We start from the raw sequence: 21,681 nt of genomic DNA, 5'->3' as shown, positions 1-21,681 counted from the left end.
TTATAAAACCAATTCATAAGAAATAAAGATTTAGATTTATACAGAATATGCTTATTGTTCCAGATAAAACATCTGTTTGGAGAGAAATTGTGTTTATAGATTAAATTCCAGGAAAGAAGCATTTGTTTATGAAAGTTAGAAAGTTTTAAAGGAAGCTTGGTAATACTGTAGTCACAAAGCAAAAGAAATTGGAGACCACCAACTTGTGAAAAGATAAAGTGTGGTATAATATTCCAGATAGAAGTTGTTTTTTTAAGGAATTGCTTAATCCAGTTAACTTTAAAGGTATGATTAAGGGTGGTAAAATCTAAGAAGTTCAGGCCTCCATTTTCAGTTGAGTTCATAACCACAGATTTTTTTATATAATGGGTTTTATTTTTCCATAAGAAGTTAAACAGCATTTTATCAATAATTTTACAAGTGTTATCATTTACTGCTAAGGAGAGCGCTGCATATGTAAGTCTCGAGATGCCCTCTGCCTTTGTGATCAGCACTCTCCCCCTCAAGGATAGGTCTCTCATTAACCACTGATTTAATTTTTTTTTTGTTTTGTCAATGACTGGTGAAAAATTAAGTTTACATCGTTCCTCTTCATTCTTTACAATCTTAATACCTAAATATGTAATTTCATCTTTAATGGGGATATTACAAATTGAGAGAAGATTACTGGTTTTAAGAGACATTAATTCACACTTATTTAAATTCAGGTAAAGCCCTGAAGCTTTTGAAAATGTATGAATAATCTTGAGGGCTAAAGGTATTTCTCCTGCATCTTTTAAAAAAAGTGTGGTATCGTCAGCTAATTGACTAATAATTATTTCACTGCCAGCAGCAGTGATACCTCTTAAAGGGCTCTGTTTAATATGGTCGGCAAGAAGTTGTGAACAAAGTAAAAATAAATATGGGGAAATAGGGCATCCCTGTCTGATACCACGACTGAGATTAAATCTGGGTGAGGTGCCATTACGCAGTTTGATTGAACAATTTGCATTAGAGTATAAAGTTTTAACGGAATTAATAAAGAAATCACCAAAACCAAATTTGTTTAGGGCTGAATATATGAAATGATGTTCAACAGTGTCGAAGGCCTTATGAAAGTCTAAAAAGAAAATGAAACTCTCGTCTGGGTATAGATGTGGGTAATCAACAAGGTCTAATACCAAGCGAATATTATTCGAGATGTGCCTATTACTCATAAACCCTGACTGTGTGTCATCGATAATGAAATCCAAAGTTGTCTTAATTCTAGAAGCTAATATAGAGGCTAAAATTTTATAATCATTATTAAGTAGGGAAATTGGTCTCCAATTGTCTAGAATTAAAGTGTCTTTTTTTGGTTTGGGAATTAAGATAATTAGGCCTTGAGTCAGAGTAGGCGGGAGTTTACCATATTCAATAGACTGTAAGAAAAGATTTAAAAGAAAAGGAGCAAGTTCTTCTGAAAAGGTTTTATAGAATTCAGAGTTTAACCCCTCTACACCAGGGGATTTATTTAATTTAAGCTCTGCAATAGCTTGAAGGACTTATTTTATACATATAGAACTATCACAGTGTTCTTTATGAACTTCATTTATAGTTTTCAAATTAGTAAGACTATCTATAAAAACAGAGGAGTAATTTTCATTAAATCCTGATTTATAAAGAGTGCTATAAAAGGTTGAACAGTAATCTGCAATCATCTTAGAATCATGTGTTACCGTACCATTAATATTCAAATGTAAAATTGTATTTGTTTTTGCATGGAATTTTTCTAATTGAAAGAAATATGCTGAATTCTGCTCACCTTTTTCTAACCATCTCTGTCTAGATCTAACGAAAGCCCCCTCTGCCTTCCTTTTATAAATATCATCTAATTGGCTTTGAAGCGTGTATAACTCAAGATATTCACTATCCGATAAATTTGGAGGAGATTTATGAGTAAAAGATGTAATTTTAGAAATGATCATCTCCTCTTCAAGTTTTTTAGCTTTAGACAAAAAACTGCCAAATTGTCTAAGAAATTTACAAGCTTCAAATTTAAATAACTCCCAATTGGTGCAATAATTATTACTAATTTGAGCTATATTCCAATATTGTGCAATCAAACTGCGAATGGTCCCCTTAACAAATTCATGCTCCAATAATGACTTATTGAGCTTCCAATAAGAATTATTATAGCTAGAGGAAGGAGAGGAATGTAAAGAAATGTTGATAGACACTGCCTTATGATCGGTTAATGGCGTGGGAAGAATATTAACAGAAATATCTTCTTTATGTAAATTGCACGGAGTTAACCAGTAGTCAATACGAGACATAACGGTACATGCCTTATTATTCCACGTGAAAGAATTAATACCAGGGAATTTCTCTCTCCAAATATCTATTACATTAAACTTCTGCATAAAGGCCTTTAGTGTGGAGTTATGATAATTTGCACTACGAGGTGGCCATCGGTCAAGGGAGTTGTCTAAGGTGATATTAAAATCTCCTCCTATAATAACAAGTGAATTTGGGAATTTGGATAAACAGTGTGTAATACGACTCTCTAACTTTTTAAGTAGATCATCATTTTCAATTTTAGAATTGTACCCATAAAAATTTATAATAATTATAGACACCAGATCTAGTTTAATAATTAAAATAATGAAATGGCCAAGGGAATCCCCCTCAGAAAATAAAATGTCCCCAGAAAATTTGTTTTTTAGAATTGCAACACCAGCTTTACGCTCAGACCCATGAGCAAACCAAACATCATTACCCCATTGAGCTTTCCAGAAATTTACATCTTTAGGCGTTGAATGAACTTCTTGAAAAAAACAAAAATCACTTTTCTGCTGTTTAGCAAATAAAAACAAAGCTTTACGTTTAACATTAAATCTTAAACCCCTGACATTAAGAGTAACTAACGAAAACGACATGAATATATGAACAGAAGAAACAGGAACAGTTTTAGAGTAACTTCCATCCCCTTTGAAATACAAGAAAGAAAGAATAAACCCGGATGTGAAATTATAGAAAACATTCATCCATAATTAACTTGCATTAGGCAAGTAATAAACCTTAGCACAAACTTACAAGTTGGCTTAGAATAGGTCAGAGGGAAAAGTGTACTTATGACGCAAGATGAAAACCACTTGATTTCACGTGGGTGATTGCACCTCTTTCCCATCGATGAATACGCGCACACCGACAAAGAACGCTCGCTTTCCTTCCTTCCTAGCAGCTTCAATCAACGGCCACCTCTTCATCCTCAGCAACTTATCTGCTTGAGATAAATCTTCTGTGAATCTCAGCTTGTGACTCCTCAGATATTCAGACTGCTTGGCCTGCCGCCAGATCAGGTCCCGCGTAGATCTTCTTACGAAGCGAATGATGACTGGCCTAGGTCTATTGGCCTGCTCATTCCGCTTTCCCAGTCGATGCACAACATCTATGTCCTCTTTGAAAGACAAGTTTGAGTCGGGAACAACTGAACCACAGACTCCGATCACTTTTTGCTTTATGTTCTCCTCCGAATGTTCAGGAATACCGTACAGACGGAGGTTCCATCTCCGCTGATAACGCTCGGCATCGTTCAGTCTTTGCTCAAGTTCGTGGAGTTTAGTGCTGTTTAAGTTGGTGGTAGTTTTGCAGCTCTTCAAGTCTGTTTTTAGAGCGTTTACTTCTTCAAACACAAAGTCAATTGATTTCTTAAGTCCCTCAATGCTCACCGTGTTGCTGGTAATCATTTTGCCGAGGTCATTTGCACTTTCTTTAATCCGGGATGTCAGTGCTTCGATGACATTATCTTGCAATTCCGTCAGGGAGATTTCGCCTCGAGCTTTCTTTTGTTGAGGTTTCACAGGCGTATCTAAGTCGGAGTCACGTACGAACTCGAGACTTGGGCTTTCAGACCGGGTGACAACTGGATTTTTTTGGTCATATTGATGGTCTACCTCGATGTGTGCAGCAGCGACAGGAACTTCTAAATCCATCTCTTCCATAAGCGACTTGGAGATAGAATTCTTATTTTTTCCTTTGCGTTTCATCGTGCTATCCTTGGTTTCCATGTGCGTTCAAGAGTTCAGTTAACGACCGTCAACTTAAGGAGGAAATTAAGTAACTTAAATAACTATTTACTCCGCCTAAACGAAACAGAAAATAGCCTAATGCATAAACAAAAGATTTGATCCGTCCGGGTTTAAATAGAGTTAAAATATAGGGGATGGAAAGTAAAATTGAATCAGCTGCATGAATCTGCGACCGCACCGGCTGCCATCTTGGATCGCCCCATTGGCGACAGGTGTGCCTTGCGCTCGCGAGAGATTTTTGACATACGTCAGCATGACATCAGAGCAAGGCGGACCACACTCGGACACATTTCTAACCGGCATGCATCTCGCGCTGATCACCGGTGATCGATTCTGCGCAGATTTTGCTCATCTCAAACAAGCCTAATCACTTCAGTTCAGTCAGCGGAGGACCCAATAAATTCGCAAGTCCCACCCTAGCTAGTGAATAGAACCAATCAGAGTTCAGGCTGACCCGAGAACAGCTGAAGTTTGAAGTACGCAGTGGAAATGAGACTGACTGAAAATGTCGGGGAAAAAATGTAGGTACGTCATTAAAAGAAGGAGAGGGGAAAAGAAAAATAGAAAAGAAGGAGAGGAAGGCCAGAGAAGAGAACTGCTAAATCAGTCTATCAAAACAAGATATTTAACAAGACAGGTTAGTGCACTGTATGGATGTCAATGTGATGGGATATCGTCGTGCTCTGATCATTTCGCTGCCAGATTTACTTTCACGGTAATAGGACACAGTGGCGCGGGGGTTACGCAATACGACCGGAAACACTTTCACTTTCACTATTAAAGGGACAGTACCTACAAGATTACCATCACAATTAAAATGTTACAAATGAATTACAAGTGGCTAAAATGATCAACCACAGTAACACATTGCACATTTAGTATACTGTCAAAGCTTAGCATACTTCGCAGTTACAAATAGAATAAAAAGAGAACAATGATGTGATGTTACATTATTCACAAACGTGCACATGAAGAAGACATAATTGGAAAAAGTATGGAGATTTAACTACACACATACACACTGTTGTGATGTCATTTCTTAATCATTTACTCAGTCTGTAATAATTTCAGTCTTTATCATTAACCTAAAGTGAAGTCTTTCACTTTACAGTGAAAACAAAGCACCATCACCTGAATGCGTTGTGTTTTGGCTTTCCTGCCATAACAAATGTGCCTTACAAACACAGATACAGCAGCCAGAGAAAATACACAGCAAAATCCCCAGAGTTAAATTAACTCTGCTCAGAGAACATTTGGTCCCTCTATACAGAGAGTTAAAATAACTCTAAACAGAATTAAAGTTAATGAGATACTTAAGTGATTAATTAAGTGATGATTGGGCTTTAATGATGAACACCTGCTGTCAACAAGCAGAATCACTGAAGGAAAGAGAAACACAAGAACTACAACTGACTTCAGACACAGCCTTAGATTAAATCAACTGAAGACAAAATAAAACATTAAATCTGTGAAGATCTCAGCAGAGGAGGATTAAACAACTCCACAAACAGCATTACCAGCTTCACTTATTACTAACCAGACTGACTTTATTTCTGTCAGACGTCTACAGAAGTTCTTATTGAGAATTAATAGAGGTTTAGGGTGCTTTCACACTGGCAGTTCCCCGGTCCGCATGAAAAAACGCTAATGTGAACGCTGTCATCGGACCCGGGTGCGCACTAGAGTACCGAACCCAAGACTACCTGGAGGAGGTGGTCTGAGCTCGGTTGCTCCCGAACCGTGGTGTGGTTCGCGTTAATGTGCAAGCAACACGGACTCGGGTGCGCGCTTGTTCAGGAAGTATAGTATCCCGCGCATGCGTATCACTGTCGATATCATTGTTTCCTCACACAAGACAACCAAAATAAAATAATTTAAATCGCATTCATGTTTGAATGCCTTCTGTTTGTGATGCAAAAGACTATGCGCGCTAACCGTTACCATAGTAAATGCTTGAAGATACGCATATTAAAAAAAAACATAGCGAACGCTTGAAGAAATCAGACCAATCTTAAAGGCTATCACAGTCATGTTTTTATTTTTTAAATGAGTGGCAGGGGAACGTTGTGGGACACTGAAGAGGTGAGGTGCCTCATTCAAATTCATACAAATCTCATTCAAAAAACATTCCTCATTCAAAAAAATCTTCTACGAGCAGCAGAAACACGGCGTCCCCTGGATATGTGCTGAATTACACCATGTAATGCACATAAACGTAGTTATGCATAATAGCACCAAAAAAACCCGACAAATTACAGCTATGCTCAGTCGAGTTGTATTCTCCATGCGTTTTCCGTGTGCGTTTGCGATGACGTAAGATCACTGCAAACGCACCTGGGTTCGATACAACTAATTGAGTGTGAAACCAGACCAACGCTGCGGGGGGCGCCGGGAACTAGCGCACTCGGGTTCGGACCGCAGCAAACGAACCCAGTGGAAAAACGCCCTTAGATGTTGATGATTTATTGAAAATGGTTGGTCGCCATTATCGTGATGAGTGTTTCCTTCAGTTGGGCAGTTTAACTCTTAGCTTATTTTTTTGTGAGTTTGTGGTTTTTGTAACAGTTATTACCATAGCACGTAATTTGTTGCAAAGAAAGCCAGAAGCAAAGATGTTCAGGTGATCTAGTTTTCAAACACAAAATGTAGAATGATGCACTTATATCATCACTGTCCAAAAGTGGTTATTTGATGTTAACAGATTATATTCCCTAACAATACTCTCTTGCCACAGATTGGACATTTTGAATTTTTTAAATGCATAATGGGAGAATTTTTTTTTTCCTAAGACACAGACATCAAGAATCAGCATATGAATCTCAACAACGGTCACATGTTTCATGCCGCAATGCATCCTGGGAGCCATGAGTTTTAGACTATTGTGGCTCCCAGCATGCATTGCAGCATGAAGCATGTCACCATTGTTGAGATTCATATGCTGATTCTTGATGTCTTTGTCTAAAAAAAAAAAAATTATCTCTAAAATGTATTTTAAAAATCTAAATTCAGAATGTCCGGTCTTTGGCTAGGGAGTATTGTTAGTGAATATAATCTATTAACATCAAATAATCACTTTTAGACAGTCATGAGATAAGAGCATTTTTTTTACTATCTGTTGTTAAAAAACTATATCACCTGATCATCTTTGTTTTTGGCTTTCTTTGTAACAAATTATGTGTTTTGGTAAAAGTTGTTACAAAAACCACGAACTTGCCAAAAGAGTCAAACTGCCCAACTGAATGAAACACTCATCACCATAATGGTGATCATACATTTTCAATAAATCATCAACATCTAAACCTCTGCTAATTCCCAATAAGAACTTCTGTAGACGTCTGACAGAAATAAAGTCAGTCTGGTTAGTAATAAGTGAAGCTGGTAATGCTGTTTGTGGAGTTGTTGAATCCTCCTCTGCTGAGAACTTGTTGACAGCAGGTGTTCATCATTAATGCCCTATCATCACTTAATTAATCACTTAAGTATCTCATTAACTTTAACTCTGATTCAGAGTTATTTTAACTCTCTGTAGAGAGGGACCAAACGTTCTCTGAACAGAGTTAATTTAACTCTGGGGATTTTGCTGTGTATGTGTCTAAAAGTCAAGGGTCACGAACTAAAGCAAACACTCCATGACGAAATAATAGAACATCAACATCTAAACCTCTAATAATTCTCAATAATAACTTCTGTAGACGTCTGACAGAAATAAAGTCAGTCTGGTTAGTAATAAGTGAAGCTGGTAATGCTGTTTGTGGAGTTGTTTAATCCTCCTCTGCTGAGATCTTCACAGATTTAATATCTTCTTTTCTCTTCAGTTGATTTCATCTGAGGCTGTGGCTGAAGCACTGCTACTTGAGCGGAGTGATTTGCTCGCGGCGCCTGAGAAGCCCCGTGGTGAGAAGCAGAGAGTTCGCTCAGAGTTGGAGTAAATCACTCAGCAGAAGTAGCAGTGCTTCGCCTTCTGAGAATATAGTTCCCAGTATGTATATGGTTAGAGGATGGCTGTGTCTCATGTGACCTTGTTATTCGTATATGCTGTGACTATACAAATCACAACGTAGGAAAATGTTGGCGTTATTTTGTCACTTATTGGGATTAGTATGCTAGCTGGAGCCATTTACCTCCAGTCTTTGTGCTAAGCTAGGCTAGCGGTAGTCTCAGCCTCAGACGTCACGCCCACGGAACGTTGGCTAAACGTCTGATGCATATGGTACACTTAACTGGAAACACTTCAGGAATGTCGAAGTCGTCATCTGATTGGTTGAATTTTATCGGATTTCCGGGGGGCGCGAGTGTCGCGTTTATTTTCGGTCAGCCAGGAAACAAAGCGCAGACGTGTGATTGCGGAAGAAAAACTGTTGTGTTTACATGAGTGACAATGAGCATTTATCAAGATCAGCTAAACGTAGGATTCTCAAAAGTATACGTGCACGAACAGATCAATGACTTACTGCTTGTTTTCTTCTTCTTTGATTTTCTACACAGCAAAAACTCCAGTGTTAAATTAACACTCCTGGGAGTGTATATGAGTCCACACTCAAGAGTGTAAAGTGTTAAAATATGAGTGTTAAATTAACACTCAAGAGTGTTAAAGTTAATGAGATAATTAAGAGATTAATTTAGTGATGATTGAGCATTATTGAAGACACCTGATGTTAACTAGCAGAATCACTGAAGGAGAAAATCTCAAATTGTAAGCCACCGTTATGGCGTTCAATGTTTGCTTTAGTTGGGCTCTTGAACCTTTTCTGTTTACTTTATATTTTGCTTGTCTGCTGTTATTGATTTATAACAGTCAGATGAACAAAGAAAAAACGTGTTGTTTCGACATAATCATGTCGTGATCTGAAAAACTAACTAAACTTACTGAGATAGTTTGGTTTGGTTTCTAGTTAATTACAACAGCTCTGTGATTCTACAGCATATGATTTTCAGTATATTTCATATAATCAAAAATATTTCATAAACATTGTTCTGATCAAAAGACTTTGAAATGAATTAATTTAGAAACACAGACATCAATAATCAGCCTGTGAATCTCAACAATGGTGACAATAATAAAGCATGTTGCAGTGGCTGCCACCAATCACAACTCATTAATGGCTCCCATCATGCATTGCGTTATGAATAAATTATAATCTGAATTGTCTATGTAATTTACTTTATTGAATACTTATTAATTACTAATTGAATATTCTGCTCGTCACCATTGTTGAGATGCATAGACTGAATCTTGACGTCTGTGTGTGCCTAAAAGAAAGTTTTTTTTTCTTCAAAACAACTTTTAAGAAATCCTTTATATTATTTCTAAAATTGTGGATATGTATGCAGATTCACAGTTATGCTTTAACCAAATCTAAGTCAGAAAGAAGGATCTTAATGAGTTCAGTGATCAAGTTCAAATGATGATTGTCATAATATAACCTACACCATCAGATCACGTCATTTCTTTGTTCATCTCACTGATATAAATCAGTAACAGCAGACAAGCAAAATCTAAAGTAAACACATATGGGTCAAGAGCCCAACTAAAGCAAACACCCATCACCTTAATGGTAACTTACAATTTGAGATTTTCTCCTTCAGTGATTCTGCTAGTTAACATCAGGTGTCTTCAATAATGCTCAATCATCACTTAATTAATCACTTAATTAGCTCATTAACTTTAACACTCTTGAGTGTTAATTTAACACTCATATTTTAACACTTTACACTTTTGAGAGTGGACTCATATACACTCCCAGGAGTGTTAATTTAACACTGGAGTTTTTGCTGTGTATGCTGACTGACTTGTTGCTAGCCGGTCTGTTGTTGTGGGGACATTTCCATGCCCCGAAACGTGACGCTGAACGAAACGAACTGTAATTGGTTGTTTGACATGTCGGTCAAACGGCCTTATGGGCGGGCCTTGGCCAAAGAAAGCTGCTATGAATTCCAGACCTTCTTCATCCGTCAGTCTGAAGGTCTGGCTACGCGAGACTAGGCTAGCGGTAGGTGCGTCAGACAGATTACGGCACGCACGGAGATGAGAAGGGTATGTATGGACTTATCTAATTGAGAATGTCCCTTCTTTACATTTTTTTTCCCTTTATTTTTTGTGGGGTACTTTAGGATGGGTAGGGATAAGGATGTTGTTCTGGTTATTTATATAATTTGTATTCATTCATTTCTATGGATGTTAAAAAAGAAAACAGTAGGTTGTGATGTTCTCCATGTATGTCATGTATATACATGACATACATGGAGAACATCATATTGTCATTTAATAATCTGCGCAATAATATATATGCAAACAATGAAACCATGCTCTGCATTGTAAACTTCATATTATGTGCAGTCTGCATTGTGACTGATTGAAAAAAATTGGTGTGTGTGTGTGTTCTGCATTGGGGATGCTCTCTAGTCTAATTTCTTCATTTGTGTGTGTGTGTGTTCTGGATTGTGCCAGATTTTTTAGTTTTTTGACCAATAAAAAAAAAAAAAAACATTTCCCATTCATTCCTATGGGAGTCAAATTGACCCACGAGGGAAGTATTTGTTACAATTTTTATTACAACCACATAAACTCAAATCCAGTCAAAGTTCAAGTGCAACAAATCTCCCAAGGTCTTGGACCAATCCGATGAACAGTCCATTTTTAAAAATCTTGCCAAAATGCCTCATTCATCCATTCAAAACGACCAATTATCACTATAAATGAAATTCTGTCTTGATTTAGCGTTGTTGGTGGTGATACGTGGCAAAAAAAAAAAAAATTAATTCAGTTTATTTATTGAAAAACAAATCAATAGACTACATCAATTTCCCATCTGTGTGATGTTAGATTCCTCAGTTGGTTGTTTACAGTAAAATTTCCTAAACAAAAAAGTACAATTCTGTGATTTGCTTTGTGTGATTGTATGTGTTTTTGCACATAATGCTATAGTGGAGATATGTTAGTGTTTAATGATCTATTGGGATTTAAAGGGTTTCTGTATGGTGTGTTTCGTGTGTCACCATTGTGTTGAAGAGTAGAGCCTGTGCTTCAGTCCAGGATGAGCAAAGAAACACTGATGATATGCTGCATGTTGCTTTATTTAAAGGCAGTGACTGTGTAGTTGCTGATGCATTGATGATGTTTTTAAGTTCTTCAACTCATTCATGTGTGATGATGATCACTATAGGATTTAGTTAAATTGATGTTTCTAGTTAGCTCATAAAGTCTTTTTCTTAGTGGATCCAAATGAAATAATATCACAGTATAAATATTTAATGGCAATTGACCAATAAATTTCCTCAAATGAAATGAGGTATCTCAGGTTCTCTTACGAGAGTTCTCTCGTACTGCGTTTTATCAAAACGCTACGGGAAAAGTCTCTTTTCACGAAACACTGAAGCAAAAAATTATCCTTTAATTTTCATATATGTAAAACGCGTTGCGGCAGCAGCAGTCAGCTATGGCGAGACGGCTTGCTCGCTCATTGGCTGCTCTGCGGCAACTGCTTAAGCCTATCGAGCGAGGCCTGAGATGACGTCAGGCCAATGAGGGCGCTTCGCGCCCTCCTCGCCACTTCCCGCTGAAACGGGCGTGGCTTACCTCTATAAAAGGAGCTCGAGAAGGCTGATTCACTTGATTTTAATCTCTTCAGCGAAGCGCACGCATCGCTGGATCACGGAAGCAAGCGTCGTTCGAAGCAAGCACTTCAGCGGGACGAGCCCTCGAAGCCGCTGGCCAACGCCGCCTTCTACAGCCGTACCTGCTGCGCTTTCCGACGCCTATATCCTTTATTGCTATATTGCTCTGTTTTCTGTGTGTGTGTGTGTGTGTTCGCTGCAACACTCACCCCTAAAAGAGCTGCGTCTTTTTCAAGACGCCTTCTCATGCAGCGCTCGCGCTCGCTCCGAGCCAATTGCCTACGGTGACTCTGAGGACTCGCCAGGCATCCTTTCCGAGGCTGCCCTTCCTGGAAGCGGACGGCGGGATTAGTTTTTCTTTACGTTACAAGAAAAGCTACCCTGCCTCTGCACGCGTCATTCACCGGCGAAGGAGAAAAGAGTGTTCTTAGTCCCACCGTTGGTCGGTCTGACCTCTTTTCTCTCACATTTCTCAGTTCCCTGTTCGGCGACTGGAAATATTATTGCAGCAAGTGAGTCTGTTACACGCTTGCCTGCCAGCAAACGCCGAAGAATACATGTTGACGCCGCTTTCAAAGCCTGTATCCCCCTGTGGCTCAGTGGTGGAATTATAGGTTCTCCTCGCGGGAGACCGGGGTTCGGATCCCGGTCTGGCGGCATATATATTTATGCCGCCAATGCTTTGCTCTGTAAGTCCCCTGAAGGCGACTGCAGAGATGCATTTTGCAGCCAGCGAGCGCGTAGTACCCGCTTGCCTGCAACCGAACACCGTTTCTACGGTTCCCGCGCGTCACTGGCGAAAGAGAATGGAGTGTTTTCAGCCCCGCTGAATCTGGGCGATTTCCACTCTTCTCACATTCTGGCATTCTGCAGGCGTTCTGAAAATGCAAATCACTCTGTCTGTTCCCCGAGAGGCAACTGCAGACGTGTTTTTTGCTGCCCACGAGCACGTGGTACAGGCCTGCAAGCAAACGCCAGTGTGGATAATACTCGCGCTGACTTTGTCTATGTATCTTCACTGTGGTCCAGTGGTAGATTCTTAGACTTGCGCGCGGGCGATCGGAGGTTCGAACCCCAGGCTGGCTGGCAGAAAATATTTATGCCGCCGAATGCAAATCATTCTGTTTGTTCCCCGAGAGGCAACTGCAGACGTGTTTTTTTTGCTGGCCACGAGCACGTGGTATATATGCCTGCAAGCAAACGCCAGTGTGGATAATACTCGCGCTGACTTGGTCTATGTATCTTCACTGTGGTCCAGTGGTAGATTCTTAGACTTGCGCGCGGGCGATCGGAAGTTCGAACCCCAGGCCGGCCGGCAGAAAATATTTATGCCGCCGAATGCAAATCACTCTGTTTGTTCCCCGAGTGGCAACTGCAGACGTGTTTTTTGCTGCCCACAAGCACGTGGTACATGCCTGACAAGCAAACGCCAGTGCGGATAATACTCGCGCTGACTTTGTCACTGTATCTTCACTGTGGTCCAGTGGTAGATTCTTAGACTTGCGCGCGGGGGATCGGAGGTTCGAATCCCAGGCCGGCCGGCAGAAAATATTTATGCCGCCGAATGCAAATCACTCTGTTTGTTCCCCGAGAGGCAACTGCAGACGTGTTTTTGCTGCCCACGAGCACGGCCGATGATGCTATATGTGTAGAGAAGATGCCCACTGCTAGTGCCCATCCCTACACACTAGCACAGCCCTTCACACAGGGCCCGCGCTCATATATTCGACTCGGGTCGATCACGCACGCAACATAGTGAACGTGCCCACTGCCTAGTGCCCACAAACACTATGTTCTGCATGCCTTGTGGTTTCTGTAAAGACGAAACCTGTGTGCATTCACTCTGCTCAGACAGACAGTGCACTCATTGCAGTAACTGTGCCCGCTCTCCCGCGCCCACACTTACTCACGGTACTTCTGGTGTCCCGGCCACGGCCGATGGTGCTATAAATGTAGTGTCGATGCCCACTTCTCAGTGCCCATCCCTACACACAAGCACAGCCCTGCACTTAGGGCTCGCGCAAATAAAATCGACTCAGGTCGATTGCGCTCCCCACATAGTAAAAGTGCCCACTACTCAGTGCCCACGAACACTATGTCTATCAGATCACAGGCTCTCTGTAAAAACGAGACCTGTGAGCGCGCGCGCTGCTTACACAAGCAGCGCGCCTCAAGCAGTAAATGTGCCCGCTCACAGCCCACATCTACTCGCACACATGAGTCCCATGGGACTCGCGCAGCCCCCCCTCACTCAGCCAAACACTGTTGTAAGGTCAAGGGCGAGCGCTCCGCCCGCTGTATTAAGCGCGCCCCCCGCCTCAAATGCCGCAGGCATAACGCCTATGTTTGTGAGCCCCATAGCACCTCTGTCGCACGGCGAACAGAGCGCGCTCTGTATCCGGCCCTTAGCCAACCATGCAGATGCATGGGCAGCGCTTCCAGGGGTTTCGGACTGGGTCTTAGGCATTATAAAGAGAGGCTTCTCGCTACAGTTTTGTCGACGCCCTCCGCGCTTCACAGCGCGCGTCGAAACTTCGGTTCCGCTGAATGTAGCACACCTACTTCGCGCCGAAATATCAAAACTGACAAGCAAAGGGGCGATAGAGCTTGTTCCCCGAGTTCAAAGCGAACAGGGGATATACAGCAGATACTTTCTAGTCCCCAAAAAGGACGGCGGTATCAGACCCATTCTGGATCTCAGACGACTGAACAGAGTATTAGTGAAACGCCGTTTCAAAATGCTCGCAACCAGCAAAATTCTCGCGCATGTTCGCCGAGAAGACTGGTTCATGTCGATAGATCTGAAGGACGCGTATTTTCAAATACAGATAGCGTCACATCACAGGCGATTCTTGAGATTCGCCTTCGAGGGTCAGAAATACCAGTATACAGTCCTGCCTTTCGGCTTGTCCCTGGCACCTCGTACATTTACGAAATGCATGGACGCAGCGCTCGCTCCTCTCAGACTCAGAGGCATGCGAGTGCTGAACTATTTGGACGACTGGTTGATCATAGCCCAATCACGATCGCAGCTCATAGAGCACAGAGCCATTTTACTCGATCACCTCGAGAATCTTGGTATCACGGTCATTTGGGCGGAGAGTTCACTGAACCCCAGCCAAACGATTCCGTTTCTGGGTATAGTTCTGGACTCACAGTCTATGACAGCGCGGCTGTCGCTACAGCGCGTGCTGAACATTCAGCGCGCGGCGATGTCTTTCCGCCGCGGCGCTTTCACCCCGCTCAGAAAATTTCAAAGGATGCTGGGTCTCATGGCCTCAGCATCGTCAGTTCTCCGGCTGGGCTTGCTCCGCATGCGCCCGCTGCAGTTCTGGTTGAAAGCGCGGGTTCCGCGCAGAGCGTGGGTGTCCGGTCATTTACGCCTCAAGGTCGATCAGGACTGTGTCACAGCCCTGGTGCCTTGGATGGCGAACGACTGGTACCAATCAGGTGTAAGCCTGGGGACTTCCTCGAGGGTGAGGATGGTGTCTACGGACGCATCCACCTCGGGATGGGGAGCGCTGCTCGAGGGCAGACCGTCCTTCGGCCTATGGTCGGAACGGGAAAAGCTCCAACACATAAACTGCCTAGAAATGCTGGCAGTGCACAACGCGCTGACGCGTTTTTGTCCCCACATCAAGGACCAACACGTCATAGTCCGTTCGGACAACATGGCAGTGGTGTCCTACATAAATCGCCAGGGCGGTCTGAATTCCATACCCCTGTACAGGCTGGCGAAACGCCTCCTATTATGGGCTCAGCACAACCTGCGTTCGCTGAGAGCAGTACATGTGCCCGGGCTGCTGAATGTGGGCCCGGACAGACTGTCCAGGAACAACGTTCCTACGGGCGAATGGTCTCTACACCCACAAACAGTCCGGCTGTCGTGGGAGAGATTCGGCAAAGCGGAGGTGGACCTATTCGCGTCCCGCGAAAACGCTCACTGCCCCGCATTCTTTTCAAAGACTGACAGCGCGCTGTCCCAAAAGTGGCCGCGCTGCCTGCTATACGCTTTTCCCCCCATCTTCCTCCTGCCTCAGGTGTTGGAACGGGTCAGGAAAACGAAATGCCCAGTGCTGCTTGTAGCACCGTTCTGGAAGAACCAGGCATGGTTCCCAGTTCTGATGCAGTTAGCAGACATCGCTCCATGGCCAGTGCCGTTGAGGAGAGATCTCCTCTCGCAGGCCAGGGGCTCGATCTGGCACCCACACCTGGAACTATGGTCCCTTCATGTGTGGGCGCTCAACGGATACCCGTTGGTCTCGCAGAGGGAGTCATGAATACCATCACGGAGGCTAGAGCGCCGTCGACCAGGCGACTCTATGCTTCAAAGTGGTCGGTTTTCTCCGGCTGGTGTACAGCTCGGAGCCTTTCACCCCTCGAATGTGAGGTAACGGAGGTTCTCTCCTTCCTACAAGAGCTGTTGGATAAGGGCAGATCCCCTTCCACGCTCAAAGTGTATGTGGCGGCTATTTCAGCGTTCTCCGGGTCACTGGGAAGGAATGATTTAGTCATCCGCTTCCTCAGGGGAGCTAGGAGACTGAATCCACCCAGACCTCCTTCAGTCCCTATGTGGGACCTTTCTACGGTCCTGGCGGCCATGAAAGGTGCCCCTTTCGAGCCTATCCAGTCTATTAGCCTCAAACATTTGTCTTTCAAAACAGTGTTTTTGATGGCTCTCGCTTCAGTGAAGCGCATAGGCGATCCGCACGCGCTCTCTGTGAGCCCGGCGTGCTTGGAGTTTGGTCCTAATGACTCTAAAGTCATACTCAAACCTAAGCACGGCTATGTGCCGAAAGCCCTCAACACGCCTTTTCGGGCTCAGGTTATTTCCCTGGCTGCCCTGCCGGCATCGAGTGAGGAAGGGGACTCGAGTTTTCTTTGCCCTGTTAGGGTTTTAAGAGCTTATATGTCCCGCTCTGCTGTCTTCAGACAGACAGAGCAGCTCTTTGTCTCGTTCAGTGGACGTTCCAAAGGAATGGCTGTTTCGAAACAAAGTCTATCCAGATGGATAGTTGACGCCATAGCGCTGGCTTATACTGCCAAGGGCATTCCATGCCCGTAGGGAGTTAGAGCGCACTCTACGAGAAGCGTTGCTTCTTCGTGGGCTTGGTCCAGCGGGATTTCCCTACAGGATATATGTACGGCGGCAGGCTGGGCCTCTCCGTCTACATTTATCAGGTTTTATAACCTAGAGGTTCCCGCCTTACAGGCTAAGCTTTTGTCGGTGTAATCTGTTCAGCCGTCTAGTCAGACCACTGAAACCCATGCGCAATGCGCTACCGACTATCTTGGGCAGAACTGTGTAAGACCCACATTTCCCACATTAGTTCAGGTTCCCTACCCTGTCTATGTGATGTTATACTTGCGTCTGTGGACATGTCTATTCTACGACGCTACAGTATAGGGAATTAAGGCTCCCACCCTTATTCCCTGACTCTGTGTGAGTCAATCTGGTGATTATGCACTGTGTGCCTGAAATAGCTTCCGGTGATCAGTGTTTTTATCCCAGCACGCACGGCGTTTTGCAAGGGGTTCCCGTAGCGTTTTGATAAAACGCAGTACGAGAGAACTCTCGTAAGAGAACGTACTCGGTTACTAACGTAACCTCGGTTCTCTCTAGAAGAGGGAACGAGTACTGCGTTCTCTGCCGTGCGTACGGTTCACTCTGGTTCGCTTCGGCAATCAAAATCAAGTGAATCAGCCTTCTCGAGCTCCTTTTATAGAGGTAAGCCACGCCCGTTTCGGCGGGAAGTGGCGAGGAGGGCGCGAAGCGCCCTCATTGGCCTGACGTCATCTCAGGCCTCGCTCGATAGGCTTAAGCAGTTGCCGCAGAGCAGCCAATGAGCGAGCAAGCCGTCTCGCCATAGCTGACTGCTGCTGCCGCAACGCGTTTTACATATATGAAAATTAAAGGATAATTTTTTGCTTCAGTGTTTCGTGAAAAGAGACTTTTCCCGTAGCGTTTTGATAAAACGCAGTACTCGTTCCCTCTTCTAGAGAGAACCGAGGTTACGTTAGTAACCGAGTACGTTTTAACTCAGTACATAATTAATAACAGTAACATACTGTAAAGATTACATTAAAGAACTGTAAATTCACAGCTGCTCTTGTTTTGCTGCTTTTACAAGTGTGCTGTATACTTTTACAGTATAATTGTAGTTTATGATTTACAGTACTCTAAAAAATACTGTAAAATTTACAGCAACTTACTGGCAATTTTGGTTGCCAGTAAGTTGCTGTAAATTTTACAGTACATTTTTTACAGTGTACAAGTTGTTAGATGTTAGACTCCTCTTCTACAAGCTTCCAGACTTGAGATGCTCCACATCAGGCCTCTTGAGGTTTTGCTTTTTGAATGTTCTAGAAAGTAATTTATCCCAATACCTAGGGATGGGCGATATATCGCATGCGATTGTTATGCGCATCTCATCAGTAAAGCCGGTTCCTTGATTAGTAGTAAATCACCATCACCTGCTTTCAGATGGAGCGGCATTTACTACAAAGAGCCGTAATTAACTGACAAGCTGAGCCATATCGCATCAATATCGCGGACGTGTCGGCAGCAATAATCAATGCGATATGGCTCAGCTTGTCAGTTAACTACGGCTCTTTGTACACAGCAAAAACTCCAGTAAATTAACACTGCTGGGAGTGTATGAGTCCACACGCAAGAGTGTTAAAGTTAATAAGATAATTAAGTGATTAATTTAGTGATGATTGAACATTATTATTGAAGACACCTGATGTTAACAAGCAGAATCACTGAAGGAGAAAATCTCAAATTGTAAGTTACCATTGTGGTGATTGGTGTTTGCTTTAGTTGGTCTCTAGGCCGTTATATGTTTACTTTAGATTTTGTTTGGCTGTTGTATCTGAATTGAAAATGCCAGTTGAACAAAGAAAAAAGTGATCTATTGCTGTGGTTACATTAGGGCTGGGCGATCTAAATCGCGATATTGTTATGCGCATCTCATCAGTAAAGCCGGTTCCTTGATTAGTAGTAAATCACCATCACCTGCTTTCAGATGGAGCGGCATTTACTACAAAGAGCCGTAGTTAACTGACAAGCTGAGCCAAATCACATCAATATCGCGAACGTATCGCCAGCGATATTTAATGCGATATGGCTCAGCTTGTCAGTTAACTACGGCTCTTTGTACACAGCGAAACATCCATAGTCAGGTCCGAATCTTCAAGACTGTGTAACCCTGTAGGCATTTTTGAGGAAAAGTTGTTATACCACATTTTTAGAAAGTTCAATGTCTCCTGAATAAGGATCCACCGTATAACATTGAAATAAGGGTCCCATTTTCTTGTAATTGTTATTGAAACAATAGGTGCATTATTCACAGCCGAAACACTGCAGGTGGATAGGGTAAAATTTTTAAGTTGTAGATATCACCATAAAACCTTTCCAGTTTTTCACTTACATAGAGACAGACATTTTTTGTATTACAAGTTTTTTGAAATGTCATGTTTACATATGCAAATGAGGCATACCAGTATATATATATATATATATATATATATATATATATATATACAGTATATATAATTCGAGGGGCAGGCATACCAGTACGCGGTTCTCCCTTTCGGGCTAGCCCTGTCTCCTCGCGTCTTCACAAAGGTTGTCGAGGCAGCCCTTGTTCCTCTCGACGACTGGCTGATCCTAGCTCACTCTCGAGACAAGGTTTGCGAACACAGGGACCTAGTGCTCTGGCACCTAATTTGTCTGGGCCTTCGGGTCAAGTGGGAGAAGAGCAAACTCTGCTCCGTGCAGAGGATCTCTTTTCTCGGTATGGAAATCGACTCGGTCGCCATGTGCGCGGAGCTTCAGGCGAGCGCACGCGCGCAGTCAATGCTAACTTGCCTTCGTCAGTTCGAGGGCAAGAGTGCGGTTCCACTGAAACTATTTCAGAGGCTCCTGGGGCATATGGCATCTACAGCCGCAGTAACGTCGCTCGGTTTGCTTCATATGAGACCGCTTCAGCTTTGGCTTCGCGATCAAGTCCCGAGGTGGGCATGGCAACACGGCACGCTCCGAGTCCCAGTGACTTCGACCTGCCGTCAGACCTTCACCCCGTGGACAAACCTCAGTTTTCTATGGGCTGGAGTGCCCATAGAACGAGTTTCCTGGCATGTTGTTGTATCAACAGATGCCTCCACAATGGGCTAGGGCACCATGTGCAATGGACATGCTGCCGCGGGCTCCTGGACAAGACCCCAGCGCCTTTGGCATGTCAATTGCCTCGAGTTGCAGGCTGTACGTCTTGCCCTGCACCGCTTCTGTGCGTTGCTCAGGGGTCAGCACGTATTAGTCCGATCAGACAATACCGCCACAGTAGCGTACATCAACCGACAAGGTGGTCTGCGCTCCGCCGTATGTCGCAACTCGCCCGCCACCTCCTCATATGGAGTCAGAAGCATCTGAGGTCGCTTCGAGCCATTTATATCCCAGGAGACCTGAACCGTGCAGCTGATCTGTCTCGGTTTCAGCCTCTCGCTTCAGCTGATTTGGGATCAGTTCGGGGACGCACAGGTAGATCTGTTTGCCTCCCACGACTCGTCCCACTGCGACCTGTTTTATTCTCTGACCAAGGGCACGCTCGGCACGGATGCACTCGCACACAGCTGGCCGCGAGGCCTCCGCAAGTATGCGTTTCCCCCAGTGAGCCTTCTTGCGCAGACTTTGCGCAAGATCAGGGAGGACGAGGAGCAGGTAATTTTGGTTGCCCCGTATTGGCACAACCGCACCTGGTTTCAAGAACTAATACTCCTCGCGACAGCACCTCCCTGGCCAATTCCTCTGAGAAAGAACCTGCTTTCTCAGGGACGGGGCACCCTATGGCACCCTCGTCCCGATCTTTGAAACCTCCACGTGTGGCTCCTGGAAGGTACGAGGCAGGTTTGAGTACCCTACCACCAGCGGTGGTGGCTACCATCACTTCCGCTAGAGCATCGTCCACGAGACATGCCTATGCGTTGAAGTGGAACCTCTTCGTCAACTGGTGTTCTTCTAAACTTCAAGAACCCACGAAAGGCCCGATCAGTGTCGTGCTTTCCTTCCTGCAAGAAGGGTTGGATCGAAGGTTGTCTCCCTGCACCCTGAAAGTGTATGGTGCCGCCATTGCCACACATCATGATGCAGTTGATGGTAAGTCCATTGGAAAGCACGACCTGATCATCAGTTTCCTGAGAGGAGCGAGGAGACTGAATCCTCCTCGCCCTCCTCTTGTTCCCTCTTGGGACCTCTCAGTGGTTTTAACTGCTCTGCAGAGTGCTCCCTTTGAGCCTCTGCAATCAGTGGAGCTTAAGTTCCTGTCAATGAAGACAGTGCTCCTGGTTGTATTGGCCTCCATCAAGAGGGTAGGGGACCTGCAGGCATTTTCGGTTGATGAAACGTGCCTGGAATTTGGACCGGCTAACTCTTACGTGATCCTGAGACCCCGGCCTGGATATGTGCCCAAGGTTCCCACCACACACTTTCGAGACCAGGTGGTGAACCTGCAAGCGCTGCCCTTGGAGGAGGCAGACCCAGCCTTGGCACTGCTCTGTCCAGTACGCGCCCTCCATGCTTACGTAGACAGAACACATTGTTTCAGGACTTCAGACCAGCTCTTTGTCTGCCATGGTGGGAAGCTGAAGGGAAAGGCTCTCTCCAAGCAAAGGTTGTCTCACTGGATAGTGGACGCCATTGCTTTGGCTTACCAGCAGCAAGGTCGACCATGCCCCCTTGGTGTGACGGCCCACTCCACCCGGAGTGTGGCATCCTCTTGGGCTCTAGCGCATGGCGCCTCGCTAACAGACATCTGTAGAGCTGCAGGCTGGGCGACACCTAACACAGCCTCTGGGCGACCCCCACGTGTGTAGTGCACTGTAAGCCTCTCTGAGCATGTGTCTTTCCCTCGGCAAGCCACCTTGCCACCCCTGGGTTTGAAATATTCCACCTGCGGCTGGACACCCCAGTGATTCTCAATATGCAGCCCCCTGGGGTCATGTGTATTCCAAGTCCCCC

At 44.0% G+C, this 21,681-nt stretch overlaps 1 pseudogene across 1 annotated transcript in view; it reads right to left on the bottom strand.

Moving 5' to 3' along the window:
* LOC308687931 (complement C3-like) overlaps positions 1–4,007 on the bottom strand; it is a 70,570-nt pseudogene extending 66,563 nt beyond the window's left edge. The window contains exon 1 of the transcript in view: positions 3,138–4,007. The product of the transcript in view is annotated as a complement C3-like (transcript). The remainder of the gene's footprint in view (positions 1–3,137) is intronic.
* Between the last annotated feature and the right edge of the window lie 17,674 nt (positions 4,008–21,681).

Source organism: Scardinius erythrophthalmus, assembly GCF_964197995.2.
Source record: "Scardinius erythrophthalmus genome assembly, chromosome: 3".
Lineage (NCBI taxonomy): Eukaryota > Metazoa > Chordata > Actinopteri > Cypriniformes > Leuciscidae > Scardinius > Scardinius erythrophthalmus.
The sequence above is the reverse complement of the archived record's forward strand: the minus strand, read 5'-3'. Positions and strand labels throughout refer to the sequence as shown.